This window comes from Triticum aestivum, chromosome 4B (genome assembly GCF_018294505.1).
Source record: "Triticum aestivum cultivar Chinese Spring chromosome 4B, IWGSC CS RefSeq v2.1, whole genome shotgun sequence".
NCBI classification, from domain to species: Eukaryota; Viridiplantae; Streptophyta; class Magnoliopsida; order Poales; family Poaceae; genus Triticum; species Triticum aestivum.
This window is the reverse complement of record NC_057804.1, coordinates 83,732,977-83,753,459: the sequence shown is the minus strand read 5'-3', so window position 1 is coordinate 83,753,459 and position 20,483 is coordinate 83,732,977. Positions and strand designations below refer to the sequence as shown.

General features: G+C 47.0%; 1 long non-coding RNA gene and 1 pseudogene across 1 annotated transcript; one reads left to right on the top strand and one right to left on the bottom strand.

The window, feature by feature from the left end:
- The first annotated feature begins 4,372 nt into the window (after positions 1-4,372).
- On the top strand, positions 4,373-4,511 carry LOC123095318 (uncharacterized; annotated as a pseudogene).
- Positions 4,512-5,779: 1,268 nt separating this feature from the next.
- Positions 5,780-7,077, bottom strand: LOC123094515 (uncharacterized). The gene is made up of 2 exons (XR_006445856.1): positions 6,964-7,077; positions 5,780-6,000 (listed from the first exon to the last, which is right to left on the bottom strand). It is a non-coding gene; the product is annotated as an uncharacterized lncRNA (long non-coding RNA).
- Between the last annotated feature and the right edge of the window lie 13,406 nt (positions 7,078-20,483).

Here is a 20,483-nt window from a genome sequence, read left to right as displayed (position 1 = left end):
GCGGTGTCGCCGGCTCCTTCTTCGCCCTAACTAGGCGAAGATGGTCGCGTGAAGGAGGGGAAGGCTGGCGGCGCCCCTCGTTTCTGATGAGGCCGCCGCCATGACTGCGCCGACGCTCTGGCGTCTCCAAGGGCTCGGCCTTGATGGTGGAAAGCGGTGCCACGCCGGAGGAGCGGGAGGAGGAGGAGGAGGAGGAAGAGCCGTCATGTGCCTCGGCAACCAAGAGTCACCGCTCCGGCGCGAGAACGTAGCCGCCGGGTACTCGAACAACAGCTGATTGCCGCCCTCGAGGTGCTTGAGGACGGCGTGGAGCGTGTGCCCGGGGACGCCCCACCACAGGTGGCGGCCGTCAGCGTTGTGGCGCCCCCTTGGCGGCGGCGCGTTGTTGGTAGACGCGAGTTGCTCGGCGTGGCGGCGCTCGGAGTACGCCTTCCACAAAACGTGCTTGTCAGGGGCGTACTTCGGAAGGTGTCGCACTTCCTCCGGCAGGGACACCCAAAAGCGTGTGATCTCGCTGCGGCGTTTGGCGCCGGTCGGCGCCGGGGGGACGGGAACGCCTCCGGTCCTGACCCTCCATGAGTGGGCGGCAGTTGTGTGGACGCGTGGCGGGAGGGGCGGGACGTGCGGCAGCACGCCTTCACTGTGTAGCCCGTGAATCAATGGAAGGCTGACCGGTGGAAGACTTCGCGTTGATTCCCGCGGGAAACCGAGGCGATGAGGACGACAAAGGTTCTCGCCGTTGCCCAGTCACTGGCTCATTGGGTCCACCAGTTTTCATGCCAAATTCGTTTCCTCTGGCGCCCCGGGCACCCCCCCCCCAGCGCGCCGAGTTCGGCCTGGATCCGCCGGCGCCAATTTCAGCCCTACTTGCGAAATTTGGACTCCTAGGGCACGACTGGGCCGACTTTTCCGAGTCGGCGATAAAAAAGGGGCCTAGGGGCTGTTGGGGGAAGTGGGGTGAGTGGAGATGCTCTAAGCAAGGTTTGACCAGAAGTACCGGGATAAACACCCAAGCCTATTCTCGAGGCCAATACAGATGCTTAGTCAAAAATTAATATGCAATATACATATTGGAATAGTGTAGGCCAAATCTTATCTATCCACTCTTTTCATTTCCTTCTCTTCTCTTTTTCCATGGACTAATGGGCCAAAGGCCTTAATGTAACTTTTTTGTATGTGAACTCTAAACTAAGGAGATTCAAATCTAATTTAAAATGCTAGGGTTGGCTGCCATGTTCGGTTAGGTCAACCCGGCGATCTTTTCATTTGTCCTTATAAATTTTGTGACGTTCTAATGAAGCTTGCAAGTTTGCCTAAAAAATATATAAGTTAAAATAGTCAAAGTAAGTGTATATACATGTACACCCACACAGTGCTTGCTTAGACTAGGGTCGTGGAGGTTTAAGATTGACAAGTCATCACATGTTGTATATTTCCTTTTCTCATATATTTTTAGTGAATATTACAAAAATTATGTTCCATTGTTTCCCTAGCATGTGGACTAGTGAAACTAAGAGATGTTTCCATTTTAAAGGTGTTTTATGGAAAAATGTACTCATCTTATTCATGTTTCTCGTTCGTTTTACTCTAGCTCGTCAAGATTTGGTTTTAATTCTTTTTAATCAACCAAATCTTTGCCTTATAAAAGTAGCTATTGCTACATAGAATGTTAATAATAAAGTAAAACCAATAACAGATGTTATGTACATTTCTTTCTTTACGCTATTCAAGTTAATAGCTTAATCATTATCATTGCTCAACTCCAAATGATTCAAAGTAAAATTTGACAAGAAGGTGTACAGATATGGTATCATACAAATCAAAATTTTAGTATTACAACAAGTTATTTTAATTGCAAATGAAAGCAATAGAAATATAAATCATAAAAAGCAATGGTGTGCAGTTGGTAGAAATATCGGTTCAAATTAAAGGTAGGTATCTCCATAGACTGCACGAAATATACACATAGAGTTCACAAAGTATACACATGATTTTAAGCATGAATATTTTTATGCTAGGAGACAAATGAAAATGGTAGAAATAAATTGGATAGTTCAGTGAATTTTAAATAATATATGCCGCCTCTTTTTTCATTGGAATAATCATGGCTTATGGTTGCCTGCAAATATCAATATTGATACGCCTCTTTTATGGAACATAGCACTCGACGCAATTTTTTGCATCTTCCATCAAGGGCCTCGATCATCTGCACCTCCAATTAGGCCAGTCGTCCCACCCCTTTGTTGGCCACAAGTCGCCGCGAAGAGGACGACTTCTCGACTGTCTATTACAAAAGTTTTGCCCTACTCATGTGAGGGAAGAGCGATCATGACGGTGCGCCTTCAGTTCGCTTCAGTGTTTGTAGTCGTCGCTAGGTTTTAGATGTAGTTTTATTATTTATGGTGTTCATTGTACTTCTATGATTGAAGATGAATAGACCGAAGGTTTTCTCAAAAAAAGTTGCCGCCGAGAGGTTAGCTAAAAACCAGGCCCTTTCCCATTTCATTTGAGTTTATTGTACAACACTTACTTTAGTTTGAACTCTTCTACACCAAAGTTGTACCTCTCCTTATCTCCGGTGGCTTAAACTCGACAATAATCTCGCCTCCTTCTTGAGGTAGAAGAGGGCTAGCTTGTCCATTATATCATTAGACAAATAGTAGTGATCTAAACGGTCTTATAAAAGTTCACAGAGGGAGTACTTGTGAACATAGTACAAATAATGAGTCTCGAGACCAATCGCCTTATGCATAGGGACGGCGATGTAGAGAGTAGAGACCCTGCAATACATGCACATAGTTCAGCCTCCTCCACACTTGCAACCCGGAATAAAATCCCAAGCCGACATGATAACCTCTTGCGCAACCCCACACACAACGACTCATACACTAGTCATACCATTTGCATCACAAAGTTAGCATCCACACTCCCTTAAAAAAAATTAGCATCCACGTTAATCTTAATAGAATCATCATTTGGCAAATGCACCCAACTCACAAATTGGAGCCACAAAAAACTCCCCCAGATTGCAGGCACAACGGAGACTTACCTTTTTCATCACTGGGTTTCAGAATAACAGAAGTCAAAATAGATGCTAAACATTACTGCAAAAATGCCTATAGGCACCATCTTACCAATAAGGAGCATACAAAAGCTTATCACTAGTAATTGAAAAATACTCACAATACCACCAGACTGATGGAGGAAGAAGAAGAATTGGATTGAATTGAAAAAAAAGGCGACCAGCTAGCCGTCTGGTAAAGTCCCAAATGCGTGGTACCTGCCTGGCCACCTTCTCGCTCCCTAGTCCTCACCTTGCTGTAGTGGGCGGAGCAGAGCCCGCTTAGCCACGCAGCAACCCTTTCGGTCTGACGTGTGAAAGCAAGGCATGGTTGGCCAAGTAGTGATTAACCAAGACACTTATTTTAGAGCGGAGGAGTTGTATTAAATCAAAAACACTTATTTTTGGGAACAAAGGGAGTAGTCAATATCCTCTGTATTTTAAATACAAGACGTTTTTGCAGTTTAATTTGAACTGACAAAACGTTTTATATTTAGGAATGAATGAAGTAGCAAATCTTACTGTGAGTGCATATAAATGATAATTTTATATGATATGACTGTTAAAAGTATAGGACCGTAGTTGTATCGTGACAATGTAACGTATTGTGTACATGAGTTGTGGCGCAGGTTGTTGGCTAGGATAACCTCTATCTCGTGTATAGCTTGGAGTAGAGGACAAGTTGATAACCAACCAACTACCTGCGCCATATCCTGTAATCTTCTGTCTATATAAACACAAAGGCGTCCCTGCCAAGAGGCAACACGCTTAACGCAGCCAACCCTAGCTTTTACATGGTAATCAGAGCACTTCTCGAGATCATCCATGGCGACACCTTCAAACTCCTTCCCATCCTCTCCATTTGTACACGCCGTCTCCGAGAAGCTCAGCAAGAACAACCAAGCCCTATGGCGGGCGACAGTTCTGTCGGCGCTCAGAGGAGCCCGCATGGAGCAGTACCTCGACGTCGATCACCCGGTGCCACCCATGCACCTTGAAGTAGCCTCATCTGATGGCAAAACCAAGACGACGAAGCCCAACCCGGAGTTCCATACCTGGTATGCCCAAGATCAGCAAGTCTTTTCTTACCTTCTGACAACTCTGCCCCGTGAGATGGCCATCCAGGTCGCTACCTGTCACACGTCGGCAGAACTCTGGAACACGATTGCAGAGATGCTTGCGTCTCACACTCGTGCCCAGACGGTCAACGTGCGCATCACCCTCGCCAATCTGCAGAAGGGGAACTCCTCCATCACCGACTATGTCGGGAAAGTGAAGTCTCTCTGTGATGACCTCATCGCTGCAGGGAAGAAGATCGACGATGATGATGTCGTCTCCCACATCCTCGCTGGCTTGGACGAGGAGTTTGATCCTGTGGTCTCCGCCATGTGCTCCAGAGTGGAGCCGATCACCGTCCCCGAGCTGTTCTCGCAGCTGATCAGCTTCGAGACGCGGATGAAGCTCCGCGGTGGAGTATCGCAGTCCTCCGCTAACGCTGCCACCAGAGGCCGCGGGCGTGGTGACCATGGCCGTGGCCGTGGCGGCAACGGCAACAACAGTGGTGACTGTGGCCGCCCCTACATCAAGCCTGGCGGTCGCGGTGGACAAGGAGGAGGAGGCCACTACAACAACAACGGTGGTGGGGGCAACTACAACAACAATGCCCCTGCACCTAGGATCCAGTGCCAGATCTGTGGCAAACTGGGTCATCCAGCGTGGAAGTGCTGGAAACGCTATGATGAAGCCTACCAAGGAGGAGAAGAGAGGACGGTGAACCTGGCAGCACCTCAATATGGGGTGGATACCAATTGGTATCTTGACAGCGGCGCCACCGATCACATCACAGGAGACCTTGAGAAGCTGACTGTCCGTGACCGCTACACTGGAAACGAGCAAATCCACACTGCTAGTGGGTCAGGTATGGCTATAGAACATATTGGTCATTCAGCTATTCGTACCCCTGATCGTGATCTTTACCTAAATAATATCCTTCATGTTCCAGAAGCTAGCAAGAGCCTAATCTCTGCTAGTCGTCTTGCACTTGACAATGATGCCTTTTGTGAAATTCATCCTCATTCTTTTCTTGTTAAGGAACGGGGAACGAGCACTACAGGAATCCAGTACTTTGCCATCTGCCATGGCGGACGGCAAACGCAGGGACGGCTGACGGCAAAGCACTTTGCCGTCCGCCGCGGACGGCAAACACAGACGGCAAAGATAGGGTCGGCAAACAGGTCCTTTGCCGTCTGCTTTCCAAGGCGGACGGCAAAGAGCCCTTTGCCTACAGCGGCGGACGGCAAAGAGGGGGGACGGCAAAATGTGGCACGTCCGCCATTGTCACTCCGTTAGGCGGCTAACGGCGGCCTTTGCCGTCCACCAGCGGACGGCAAATTAGTGTGCCTCTTTGCCGTCCACTAGGTGACATCAGCAATACCTCAGCGCCCGTTTTTTTTTGTCGTCCGCCCGGCGGATGGCAAAGGCGAAGTCTTTGTCGTCAGCCAGGCTTTGCCGTCCGCCACTGTCGGCAAATTGGCCAAATGGTCCACCCCAGGAAGCACAGGTGGGCGCCATGTGCCCCCTTTGCCGTCTGCCACCGACGGCAAAGGGGTCTTTGCCGTCTGCCGCGGACGGCAAAGAGCCTAAACTGCCTCTTTTTTTTCTGTTTTTCTTATATCCAACAATTATCACAACAAAAATTTCACAGCACATATATATCCATCACATAAATATCCATCACATAGTTCCATCACATCACATATATATCCATCAAAATTTCACATCACATATATATCCATCACATAGTTCCATCGATCCATACATATTACAATATGCAAAGTTTCTTCATAGCAAGCCAGCAGAATACAAGTGCATCAAAGGAAAAAACAGGAAAAAGCAAGCAATCCATCATAGGAAGCTGGCTTCCGTGAAGTGAATGAAACCTGCAAAATGACAAATAAGAAAGTTAGAAAAAGAAGACTAGAAGAAGAATTAGACTAGAAGAAAAAGAATAGAAGAAGAAGACTAGAAGAAGAAGTATATGCCATATATTAGCTAACTTAGGTGAAATGTATCGTATATGAGCTAGCCTAGGTGAAATGGGTAGTTTATGAGCTATCCTAGGTGAAATGGATCATTTTGGAGCTAAGTTAGGTGAAATGGGTCGTTTATGAGCAAACCTAGGTGAAATGGGTCGTTTATGAGCAAACCTAGGTGAAATGGGTCGTTTATGAGCAAACCTAGGTGAAATGAGTCGTTTATGAGCAAACCTAGGTGAAATGAGTCGTTTATGAGCAAACCTAGGTGAAATGGGTCGTTTATGAGCTAAGTTAGGTGAAATGAGTCGTTTATGAGCAAACCTAGGTGAAATGGGTCGTTTATGAGCTAACCTAGGTGAAATAGGTTGTTTATGAGCTAACCTAGGTGAAATGGGTCATTTATGAGCTAACCTAGGTCAAATGGGTCGTTTATGAGCTAACCTAGGTGAAATGCCACGTTTTTGAGCTAACTAAGGTAAAATGGATCGTTTTTCAGCTAACTTAGGTGAAATGGGTCATTTTGGAGCTAACCTAGGTGAAATGGGTCATTTTGGAGCTAACCTAGGTGGAATGGGTCATTTTAAAGCTAACGTAGGTAAAATGGATCATTTAGGAGCTAATCTACGTAAAATGGGTCATTTTCGAGCTAACTTGGATAAATTGGATCACTTGTAATCTAACTAAGGTAAAATGAGTCATTTTAGAGCTAACTTAGGTAGAATGGATGGTTTATGAGGTCAGTAAGCTTATTAAGTCATTTTGGAGGAAAAGAACCTAACTCTAGGTCATTATGTAAGCATATAGGAGGAAATAAAGCTAAGTCTAGGTCTTTATGCATTTGTTAAGCAAAACCCTAGAGAAACTTACCGTGATCACGGAGGTGTAGGAGCGGGCTGGCTCGCGCCGGTAGCTGGAGAAGGAGTGGGCTGGCTCGCGCCGGTAGCTGGAGAAGGATCGTGCGATGCGTTTCTGGAGTTAAGCTGCACCAAAGATCATTTCCAATGTCTCGTTAGCATTATGACACTCATATGTTAAGACAAGCAAGTAATGTCCATTCAAATTAAACTCACCGTGCTCCCAGGAGCAATCACTGGCATCGGCGGAGCGGTCTAACCGGACTTCTCACACACAGACTGCACATTTGGTTTTCACAACAGAGTCATACTAGTTAGTAATGAGACTCAAATGTTAAGACTAGCAAGTAATCTGCAGAAGAAACTTACCACAAGGAGCTCGTACATGGCCCTTGCCTGCATGTCATTCCGTGCCCTCTCCTCCTCCAACATCTTTGTCGTCTTCTCCTCCAACTCTCGCTGCCTCTCCTCCGCCTCCGCCAAAAGTTTCTCCGTTCTATCTCTCTCACTCTGTATAGCAGCCTGCAACACCACTCACATGACCATTTGTAATCATTGATGGAAGCACACACAATGTAATGGAGAAAGATAGCTGAGTACGTATAACTAACCTTGATGGCGAGTTGGACTGGCCATTCACGAGGCCTTATCTCAGGAGCGGAGCTCGACTGGCGCGCCTTGATCTCCGGGAGAGTGCTAGGACAACGGATAAGTCCATCTCCCATGGCTATGGAGCCATGGGACCTCCCGTCACCAGATATCATCAGCAGCTCTGTATCAATGGGACCCTGGTGTCACGCCCTCGATGCGGCTATATCTCCCACGTGTCGAAGCACGACTTAGAGGCATAACCGCATTGAAAGCAATGTCGCAAGTGAGGTAATCTTCACGCAACCCATGTAATACATAAGGGAAAGAGATACATAGTTGGCTTACAATCGCCACTTCAAACAATTACATGAATAAAGCATTACATCATCCAGATACAATCAAGGTCCGACTACGGAACCAAAATAAAAGAAGAACCCCAAATGCGACAAAGGTCCCCGATCGACCCCAACTGGGCTCCACTACTGATCAACTAGAACGAAACACCACAAAGGACAAGATCTTCATCGAGCTCCTCCTGAGCTTGGTTGCGTCATCTGCACGGACTCATCGGCACCTGCAAGCTGGTTCTGGGAGTATCTGTGAGCCACAGGGACTCAGCAATCTCGCACCCTCGCGATCAAGACTATTTAAGCTTATGGGTAAGGTAAAGGTATGAGGTGGAGCTGCAGCAAGCGACTAGCATATATGGTGGCTAACATACGCAAATGAGAGCGAGAAGAGAAGGCAAAGCACGGTCGACAAAGGTATGATCAAGAAGTGATCCTGGACTACCTACGTCAAGCATAACTCCAACACCGTGTTCACTTCCCGGACTCCGCCAGAAAGAGACCATCACGGTTACACATGCGGTTGATGTATTTTAATTAAGGTCAACTTCGGGTTTTCTACAACCGGACGTTAACAAATTCCCATCTGCCCATAACCACGGGCACGGCTTTCGAAAGTTAATACCCTGCAGGGGTGTCCCAACTTAGCCCATCACAAGCTCTCACGGTCAACGAAGGAATAGACCTCCACCCGAGACATTCCGATCAGACTCGGTATCCCGGTACAACAAGACATTTCGACAGGGTAAAACTAAACCAGCAACACCGCCCGAATGTGCCGACAAATCCCGATAGGAGCTGCACATATCTCTTTCTCAGGGCACACTCAGATGAGCGCTTCGTACAACTAAAACCAAACCTCGAGTTTCCCCGAGGGGGCGCTGCACAGGACTCTAGTTTGGACCAACACTCAGAGGAGCACTGGCCCGAGGGGTAAAATAATGATGACCCTCAGGAGCGCGACTCCCAAGGGAAAAGAAAAGGCTAGGTGGCAAATGGTAAAATCAATGTTGGGCATTGCTGGAAGAGCTTTACTTAAGGCGAACTGTCAAGGGGTTCCCATTATAGCCCAACCGTGTAAGGGACGCAAAATCCGGGAACATAACACCGATATGACGGAAACTAGGGCGGTAAGAGTGGAACAAAACACCAGGCATAAGGCCGAGCCTTCCACCCTTTACCAAGTATATAGATGCATTAATTAAATAAGATATATTGTGATATCCCAACAAGCAAATAAATGTTCCAACAAGGAACGGCATCTCCATGTTCCAACAAGGAACAAACTTCAATCTTCACCTGCAACTAACAACGCTATAAGAGGGGCTGAGCAAAGTGGTAACATAGCCAATCAACGGTTTGCTAGGACATGGTGGGTTAGAGGTTTGACATGGCAATTTGGGAGGCTGACAAGCAAATGGTAGGCATCGTAGCATTGGCATAGCAAAAGAGCGAGCAAACTAGCATAGCAAAGATAGTAGTGATTTCGAGGGTATGATCATCTTGCCTGAAATCCCGCAAGGAAGAAGAAAGAGTCCATGAAGAAGACAAACGGCCGTAGATGAACGAATCCTCACAACTCCGGAACGAAACCGAAGCTAACGAGAGAAGCAACCCGGAAAGAAACAAACAACATGGTAAACAACCACCACATGAACATGGCATGATGCGCAAATAAGTATGATGCCTGTTCGTTTTAAATATGCATGGCATGGCATGGCAAAGTGCACAATCAATCCTACAAATTAAATGGAGCTCAATATGCATCGGGATGCATATTGACAAAACACCACATCGATTATTTAGTTCTCTCTCGTTTATGTACCCCAACAATATTAAATGTTGTTAAACATGGCAAGAGAGTGAAGCAAAGCAAAACTACCTATCTAGTCAAGTTTAAATGAGGCCGGAAGCAACGAACAACAATTCCGGAAACTCCCCATATGCATATTTTAGATTAGGTCCTGTTCTGCCCTAAACACAATTTTAGGGTTGTTTAACATGCAAAGTAAGGCCACCATGTTAAACTAGGCAAAATTCTACCCCATTTACATATAAAGTTTATTTAAATCGGAGCTACGGTTAGTTAGTTATGAAATAAAGCATTTTAACATGGCATTTGAGCAAAATTAAACAAACAAAATTTTAAGCATTTTAGCATGGGATGAAAATGGCATATTATTAATCTAGATGAAAAAAACTAAGCATTTTTCATGTTTAAATTATTTACATATGATGCATAGTTTGTGAGTTATTAAATGCATGAAGTTGAAGGACTTTTCTGTAAAACAGTTAATTCACTGGATAAAGGCTAAAATCACAGATCTATAAAAAAAACAAATCGGGCCGAAATATGCTGGGCCAGCAGTGCACAGGAGAGGGATCTGGAGGGGGCTGCTCACCCTGGGCCTTGGGCCGGTCGGTGGAGAGGCTAAAGCGGGGCGCTGGGCCTTGGAGGCAGCAGGCCGGCTGGGGGGGCTTGTTGCGGCTGCAGCCCACGCAGCTGGCCAGCGCGGTCAACGCGAGCGGGGACGAGCGGGCGAGCGAGCTGCTCTGTTCGTCAGGAAGCAGAGCAGCGGCGGCGAGCTGGCTTGGTGGCAGCGCGGCGGCGGGATCCGGCCAGGAAGGGCCGTGGCTGGAGGAGGAGGTGGATCCAGCCGGATCCGAGGCAGGAAAGGGCGCGGACGGCGTCGGTGAGGAGCACGGCGATGGGGCGTGATGCAGGGGAGACAGACAGGGTCCCGAACGGCGGCTTCGCGGATCCGGCGGGACGAACGGGCGACGGCGGAACGGTTGACTCGGAGCAGAGCAAGGGCATCCATGGCGGCCATCCACGGCGCCGGGCAGGGAGCTTCGGGCGGCCATGGCATGGACGAGGCGAAGCAGTACGACGACGGCGGCATGGAGCAAGGGCGAGCTCCTGCTCGTTCCTGGGAAGGAGAGAGGCCACCGTGAGAGAGAGAAAGAGAGGGAAAACAGGAGGAAGAGGAGGGACGACGGTGCTCATCTGCAGTTGCTGCTTGGGTGGCGCGCACGGGAAACACGGGAAGATGCAGGGGTGCCTGGCGCTGCGGGATCGGGGCTCCACTGCTCGAGCTCCTCGGGCGCATGCTCACGCACGAGATCGAGAGGAGGCTGGGCCTCGGGAACCGAGGAGGTGGCGGCTGTGGTTGTGGATTTTTGGATCGGAAGGACTGGTGGGATGGGGATCGAGGGGAGACGGCTGGCCTGTGGGTGGCTGCGAGAAGGATCTGGGGAGATCCCAAGGCGGAAGGTGAGTGCGGCGGCGGCGGCAGGGACAAACTGCCTAGAAGTTAGGGTTTGTCCAAAATGACTAAGGGTGGACTATATATACCCCACAGATTAGGTTAAGGGCTATCTCGGTCCCTCGGATCGAAAACGGACGGTCGCGAAAAAAAAATAGCTAGGGAGTCCAAAAGAGAAAACAGAGATATTTTGTAGATGTTAGGGGATGATTCGGACACAACGGTAATGACTGCCCGGGTCGGGTTTAGGGGAGTTTTCGGACGCACGCAAGAGGGGTTTGACGAAACGCCATGGAGACAAAGGGTTTTGAGTATTGTGCAAAGAGGGTCAAACGGTCGGGCAACAACAGAATGGTCGGTCTGAGAAAGGTCAACAGAGACGAGGAAGAAGCGGCAACTAACAACGGATGCATGTTTTATGAAAACATGCAGATGCAATGCGCATGATGCTATGAGACAAGATGCATAACAAAAACAAAATGCAAAACAACAGACAAAAACCCAACCACGAAGGAAATAAAATAACACACCTCCGGAAAAGGCAAGAGTTGGAGTTACGAATATGGAAAATTGCATCCGGGGTGTTACAACACTCCACCACTACGAGAGGATCTCGTCCCGAGATCTAGGATGGCACCGGAGGGAAAAGGAAGAGGAGAGGTAAAACAAAGTTGCTTCTTTGACGAACGAGTGAAACCATGAACCTTGCGAGGTTGAACTAATTCGAGAAAAGAATAGAACGAAGGAGAACAAAGTCGAAAACACTCCGTTAGAAACTAGGGACAAAGAGCATTGCAAAACCTTGAGGTTGAAGGGAAGATATATATTGAAAACGCGCCGGTTAAGGAAGGGGATCAAGGAAGACCAAATTCGAACAACACTCCGGTTGAAAAGTGATACAAGACTAGATAAGATGAAAAGAACTTGAGCAGAGGACACGACACTCTGGTTAAATGGATAAGCACGAAAAGAACATGATCTTTGACAAACGAGATGATGGGTTGAAAAGAGCAACATCACAATGACTCCGGAACGAAGGGAAACAAGATCTTGAGAGATCACAGATACAACAAATGCTAGAATGGAGTTGTTGAAAACCAACAACGAAAAGAATAATCTTGATATGGTCTTATGAAATACATCTCAAATTATGAGATGACAACCTGCCACTCGCGGGAAGAAGAATTGGATTGATATGAACGAGGAGACGAGAAACTTATTTCACCGGGAGGATAAATGAAGTACTTGGATCATTTACAAGCACCATAAATGGCAACAATCCTTAGGGAAGGCTTTAGGTGAAATATAACTCAAGATAACTCCAAAGAAGAGATTGATGGATTTAAAATATCTCATTCTTGATAACTTGTGACTCACGAAGCAACGAAGGGGAATTATCAAGAAGGACATAATACCACCTCCAAAGATACGGTAGAAAGAAATTGCACTCCGGATAGCAAGATGAAGAATGCTTGAGTTTCTTAGAAAAGAATCTCGATGAACACTTCAAGAAGAAATATAAATCCTTGATTAACCATCATGTAGAGCCTCCATGAAGAACTCCGGTAATAAAAGGATGATAAAAAGAAAGAGAAGTTGAAAACACAAGGTGAAGCCTTGCGATGATTTAGATGGAGCTTCGCGACGAGATAATGCGGAAAACTTAGAACTCCGGAAGAAAGATGAACAACAAGAAGCCAAGAATTTATTCCTCCTGGACAAACTCTGAAGGAAAGGATTAATCACTTGGATGAAACCAGAATAAGAATTATGTTATGCGTATCCTTCACCAATTTAAATTGATGACAAGCAACGGATTTGGCATACCACTTATTCTTGTAGAAAGGATTAAGAGAGATATGGCGTAAACTTGAGAAGGTCTTCAACGAACCACCGGTAGGATTTGGAAAGAACGAATGAATTGATATGATAACAAAGAAAGAGAACTCTTGAACGAACCACCGTAAGAATTGAAATTGAATGTAGCAAATGCACAAATCACCGGGAAGAATTGCAAAATGAATGAAGATACTTTAGGGTATTTAGATACATGAGAACGAAGAGAGCACGAGCCGATTAAAGATCACTTGAACAAGGCACCGGTAAGATCGGAGAATGATAACTGCAAACTGAGAATGAATAAATCTGAATTGATGGACTCCGGATGACAAACTGAGAAGACTCTTGAATAACTCCGGATGGATGAAAAGAATTCTCACGATCAAAACAATTATGAGAGGATGGCAACAAGCTAGCACCATGAATCTTGAAGAGAATAGAGCAAGATTAAAGAGAAACTCTTCTTTGGTCTTCAAATGATGAGAATGACAACGAGAAACACCACCAAGAATTATTTAGACACTCCGAAAGAATCAAAAGCGAAGAGGTTGAGCCAACTATGAAAAGAATTTGAAAGATCTTGGAGAAAAGCATTTGACTAATGATAACTCATTCTTACGTCAAACTTCGAAAAGAATTTGATTATAACTCCGGAAATAAGAAGAGTCAGGTAAGATCCTAGGAAAAGACCTGTGGGTTAGGGCCCACTCAAGAGAAAACACCGTTAGAATGATTAAAAGAGAGATTTCACCAGTTGAATTAAATGACTTGAATAAGATAGGACCTCGAAATAGCTTGAATGGATGCAAAGTGAAAACACAAATCTTTGAAATATCTTCAGCACTCCGGAACAATTAAATAGCGAGAAGTGAATGAATATGAGGTGCACCGGCATGAGAAGGTATTTGAAACGAGAAAAAGGGGATATAATCGACAAATCTTGACTTGAATCCACCGGAGAAGAGAAAGGAATGAGGAATGACGAACTTGAAGCTCCATTAGAATCTTCATGAGAATCACCGGATAAGAACATTGACAGAAAAGAATGGAGAAACTTCCCATCAATAAAATGGATACTCGATTAAGAAATCTGAGTCCTTGAAGAAAAAGGGGTGGGAGGGCGGGAAAACAAAAATAACTTGGGACGGATGAAACAAACACCGTTGAGAGAACTGAGAGGTGATCTTGCGAATATTGAAATGATCGGATCCACTTGAAGAGAAAGACGCTGGTTGAAAAGGATTGACATGACAATCTCGATTGTCGAGAAGGATTGGTATTCACATCGGAGTATGAGAACACCATTTCGGAAAGGTATGGAATCAACACTTGACATTGAAGCAACTCAAATACCACAACTCAAAACAAAAACAAAGGACTGGCTTGCAGAATAAGCCGGAACAAACATATGATAGAGATTCCGTCCGAAGTTTTCGTGGTGGGGCCCACACGGGCTCGAGTGTACAGCACCATCATGTAAAAGGCAGTGCACATGACATACGAAGTGTCCCCGAGTCGGCATAGCCAAGGACTCTTTAAGACACAACGAGACCACTGTAAAAACGACCGTGGAAAGGCGGACCACTAGACGTCGAACCCCAATTTCATATCATACATCTGTCGAAAAGATATCCTAAGAGCTACTTGATTTCCCACCTATGAAACTCCCGAAATTTTCCGGTTATGCAATCAGGTGTTGGGGATACAGGGGAAGCATAATATCTCACCCAAACTAGCAAATCCTACATCCAGCTGTATCCATCCTTCAACACATAACCAAGAAACCTTCGGAAATCATCTACCTCAACCTTCGAAAATCATCCGTTATACAAGTTATGGCGATACTCCCGAACTCCCGCCCCAGTACTGGGTGGCGTCGAGGTTATCTCACCAACGAACTGCATAAAAGAGATTTTCGATGTCGGCGTACTAAACTCAGGTATTCCAGAATTGCAACGATAAAATTATGATGACAACACCTCAGAGCTCAACTCCCCGGGACACTTCCACTAAACCCCTGACAGGAGGCACCAAGACAATGTTCTCATCATAAAACCATCGGAACGATTCCAAGATACCCGCGTGATCCTAAAAATTTTTAGTGAAATTTGAGAAGAGAAGAGTCAAAACTCTACATCAGGATGCCTTACCAGAGCGATGAAGGAACTGGGGAGTAAAAGAATTCCTAAACTCTCCGATATATAATTCCTAAAGGACTCAAAACATTTTTCTAGACACAACTCGGCCACTAATAACGATCAAGCAATGGGGCTCCTAAGGTCGGGGAAGGCTCTGATTACCAACTTGTCACGCCCTCGATGCGGCTATATCTCCCACGTGTCGAAGCACGACTTAGAGGCATAACCGCATTGAAAGCAATGTCGCAAGTGAGGTAATCTTCACACAACCCATGTAATACATAAGGGAAAGAGATACATAGTTGGCTTACAATCGCCACTTCAAACAATTACATGAATAAAGCATTACATCATCCAGATACAATCAAGGTCCGACTACGGAACCAAAATAAAAGAAGAACCCCAAATGCGACAAAGGTCCCCGATCGACCCCAACTGGGCTCCACTACTGATCAACTAGAACGAAACACCACAAAGGACAAGATCTTCATCGAGCTCCTCCTGAGCTTGGTTGCGTCATCTGCACGGACTCATCGGCACCTGCAAGCTGGTTTTGGGAGTATCTGTGAGCCACAGGGACTCAGCAATCTCGCACCCTCGCGATCAAGACTATTTAAGCTTATGGGTAAGGTAAAGGTATGAGGTGGAGCTGCAGCAAGCGACTAGCATATATGGTGGCTAACATACGCAAATGAGAGCGAGAAGAGAAGGCAAAGCACGGTCGACAAAGGTATGATCAAGAAGTGATCCTGGACTACCTACGTCAAGCATAACTCCAACACCGTGTTCACTTCCCGGACTCCGCCGGAAAGAGACCATCACGGTTACACACGCGGTTGATGTATTTTAATTAAGGTCAACTTCGGGTTTTCTACAACCGGACGTTAACAAATTCCCATCTGCCCATAACCACGGGCACGGCTTTCGAAAGTTAATACCCTGCAGGGGTGTCCCAACTTAGCCCATCACAAGCTCTCACGGTCAACGAAGGAATAGACCTCCACCCGAGACATTCCGATCAGACTCGGTATCCCGGTACAACAAGACATTTCGACAGGGTAAAACTAAACCAGCAACACCGCCCGAATGTGCCGACAAATCCCGATAGGAGCTGCACATATCTCTTTCTCAGGGCACACTCACATGAGCGCTCCGTACAACTAAAACCAAACCTCGAGTTTCCCCGAGGGGGCGCTGCACAGGACTCTAGTTTGGACCAACACTCAGAGGAGCACTGGCCCGGGGGGTAAAATAATGATGACCCTCAGGAGCGCGACTCCCAAGGGAAAAGAAAAGGCTAGGTGGCAAATGGTAAAACCAATGTTGGGCATTGCTGGAAGAGCTTTACTTAAGGCGAACTGTCAAGGGGTTCCCATTATAGCCCAACCGCGTAAGGGACGCAAAATCCGGGAACATAACACCGATATGACGGAAACTAGGGCGGCAAGAGTGGAACAAAACACCAGGCATAAGGCCGAGCCTTCCACCCTTTACCAAGTATATAGATGCATTAATTAAATAAGATATATTGTGATATCCCAACAAGCAAATAAATGTTCCAACAAGGAACGGCATCTCCATGTTCCAACAAGGAACAAACTTCAATCTTCACCTGCAACTAACAACGCTATAAGAGGGGCTGAGCAAAGCGGTAACATAGCCAATCAACGGTTTGCTAGGACATGGTGGGTTAGAGGTTTGACATGGCAATTTGGGAGGCTGACAAGCAAATGGTAGGCATCGTAGCATTGGCATAGCAAAAGAGCGAGCAAACTAGCATAGCAAAGATAGTAGTGATTTCGAGGGTATGATCATCTTGCCTGAAATCCCGCAAGGAAGAAGAAAGAGTCCATGAAGAAGACAAACGGCCGTAGACGAACGAATCCTCACAACTCCGGAACGAAACCGAAGCTAACGAGAGAAGCAACCCGGAAAGAAACAAACAACATGGTAAACAACCACCACATGAACATGGCATGATGCGCAAACAAGTATGATGCATGTCCGTTTTAAATATGCATGGCATGGCATGGCAAAGTGCACAATCAATCCTACAAATTAAATGGAGCTCAATATGCATCGGGATGCATATTGACAAAATACCACATCGATTATTTAGTTCTCTCTCGTTTATGTACCCCAACAATATTAAATGTTGTTAAACATGGCAAGAGAGTGAAGCAAAGCAAAACTACCTATCTAGTCAAGTTTAAATGAGGCCGGAAGCAACGAACAACAATTCCGGAAACTCCCCATATGCATATTTTAGATTAGGTCCTGTTCTTCCCTAAACACAATTTTAGGGTTGTTTAACATGCAAAGTAAGGCCACCATGTTAAACTAGGCAAAATTCTACCCCATTTACATATAAAGTTTATTTAAATCGGAGCTACGGTTATTTAGTTATGAAATAAAGCATTTTAGCATGGCATTTGAGCAAAATTAAACAAACAACATTTTAAGCATTTTAGCATGGGATGAAAATGGCATATTATTAATCTAGATGAAAAAAACTAAGCATTTTTCATGTTTAAATTATTTACATATGATGCATAGTTTGTGAGTTATTAAAAGCATGAAGTTGAAGGACTTTTCTGTAAAACAGTTAATTCACTGGATAAAGGCTAAAATCACAGATCTGTAAAAAAAACAAATCGGGCTGAAATATGCTGGGCCAGCAGTGCACAGGAGAGGGATCTGGGAGGGGGCTGCTCACCCTGGGCCTTGGGCCGGTCGGTGGAGAGGCTAAAGCGAGGCGCCGGGCCTTGGAGGCAGCAGGCCGGCTGGGGGGGCTTGTTGCGGCTGCAGCCCACGCAGCTGGCCAGCGCGGTCAACGCGAGCGGGGACGAGCGGGCGAGCGAGCTACTCTGTTCGTCAGGAAGCAGAGCAGCGGCGGCGAGCTGGCTTGGCGGCAGCGCGGCGGCGGGATCCGGCCAGGAAGGGCCGTGGCTGGAGGAGGAGGTGGATCCAGCCGGATCCGAGGCAGGAAAGGGCGCGGACGGCGTCGGTGAGGAGCACGGCGATGGGGCGTGATGCAGGGGAGACAGGCAGGGTCCTGAACGGCGGCTTCGCGGATCCGGCGGGACGAACGGGTGACGGCGGAACGGTTGACTCGGAGCAGAGCAAGGGCATACATGGCGGCCATCCACGGCGCCGGGCAGGGAGCTTCGGGCGGCCATGGCGTGGACGAGGCGAAGCAGTACGACGACGGCGGCATGGAGCAAGGGCGAGCTCCTGCTCGTTCCTGGGAAGGAGAGAGGCCACCGTGAGAGAGAGAAAGAGAGGGAAAACAGGAGGAAGAGGAGGGCCGGCGGTGCTCATCTGCTGTTGCTGCTTGGGTGGCGCGCACGGGAAACACGGGAAGATGCAGGGGTGCCTGGCGCTGCGGGATCGGGGCTCCACTGCTCGAGCTCCTCGGGCGCGTGCTCACGCACGAGATCGAGAGGAGGCTGGGCCTCGGGAACCGAGGAGGTGGCAGCTGTGGTTGTGGATTTTTGGATCGGAAGGACTGGTGGGATGGGGATCGAGGGGAGACGGCTGGCCTGTGGGTGGCTGCGAGAAGGATCTGGGAAGATCCCAAGGCGGAAGGTGAGTGCGGCGGCGGCGGCAGGGACAAACTGCCTAGAAGTTAGGGTTTGTCCAAAATGACTAAGGGTGGACTATATATACCCCACAGATTAGGTTAAGGGCTATCTCGGTCCCTCGGATCGAAAACGGACGGTCGCGAAAAAAAATAGCTAGGGAGTCCAAAAGAGAAAACAGTGATATTTTGTAGATGTTAGGGGATGATCCGGACACAACGGTAATGACTGCCCGGGTCGGGTTTAGGGGAGTTTTCGGACGCACACAAGAGGGGTTTGACGAAACGCCATGGAGACAAAGGGTTTTGAGTATTGTGCAAAGAGGGTCAAACGGTCGGGCAACAACAGAATGGTCGGTCTGAGAAATGTCAACAGAGACGAGGAAGAAGCGGCAACTAACAACGGATGCATGTTTTATGAAAATATGCAGATGCAATGCGCATGATGCTATGAGACAAGATGCATAACAAAAACAAAATGCAAAACAACAGACAAAAACCCAACCACGAAGGAAATAAAATAACACACCTCTGGAAAAGGCAAGAGTTGGAGTTACGAATATGGAAAATTGCATCCGGGGCGTTACACCTGGCTCGGGTTAAAGTCCTCCCCTTTCCTCGCCTTCCCCTGATCTCTATATTGCACGAGCTTCTCGTGGGCGGAGATGTTGGTGAAGTTCTTTGGATCATCGAGGTCAGACGCAGAGAATGCCTTGACTTTCTTGTAAGGGCCAGTGTGGGCCATGGCGTACAGGTCGTACACCTCTGGCACCTTATCCGCCTTATTGTAGCGTGCCTGAAAGAGAGAAACAAAGTAAATTAGTAATTAAAGGGATAAAGCTAGCATGATGAATGAATTGCATGAATCATGAAGCAAACCACATACCTAGTTCCGCCCGTAATGAAATAAGTTGGAGCTGCCTTGGTGGTGTGGCACACCTTCCATTTGGGCACGTTTGTCCTTGGCCTCTTTGTGGGTGGCCAGCCATTCTTCTGAGCACCACGCATTGACCAACACCTCCCAACAATCCATCCGATCCGCACACCATCTCGGAGGGGCCTAAGTTAGCAAATAGAAACTTGAGCGCTAAGGCTATGAATTACTAAATGAAGGAAGTAAGTACAAGGCCTTAAGAATTACCTTCATGTACTTCTCCTTACTCAAGAACTTATCGCAGCACTCCTGCTTGGGCTTCTTGATACCATGCCCGGTGTAGTAGTCTCGAACAGCCTGCACCCAAACCTCATGCCGTAAGTTCTGAAGTAGGCGCTTGCACTCCTTGTGGATAACATGATCCGCCTCCTCCTAGTATCCCTCCTCACACCTGTAGAATGTCTGCAATCAAATGAGACAATATTGATTAGTACAATTAATAACTAGCTAGTTGGAGATTTTAAATTGCGTAAAGGAGCAATTACCCAGAACTTTCTGATCATGACGTCTGCCCTCGTCTTGCACAAGACACCGTCGATAATCTCACCTGGCGGGGCCGGGGCAGCCAAGTAGTGCTCCCAAGTCAATCCAACCTCTGGAAGCCGACCCTCACCAGGCAATGTGACAAACCCCGGGAAGTTTTGCCGAATCAGATGTCACACCCTAGCTAGTCATGCATTAGAGTGTTGCATCATGTTTACTCTTTCATCAGAAACTTGAAATGGGGATGACAGAACCCCCAGTCCCCTCTGAAACCAACTAGGGTTACTAAAACAAATTTTCAATGAACCTGAAATGCCCTTCTAAAATGCCCATCATTTTTGCCTTGGTTCAGAAC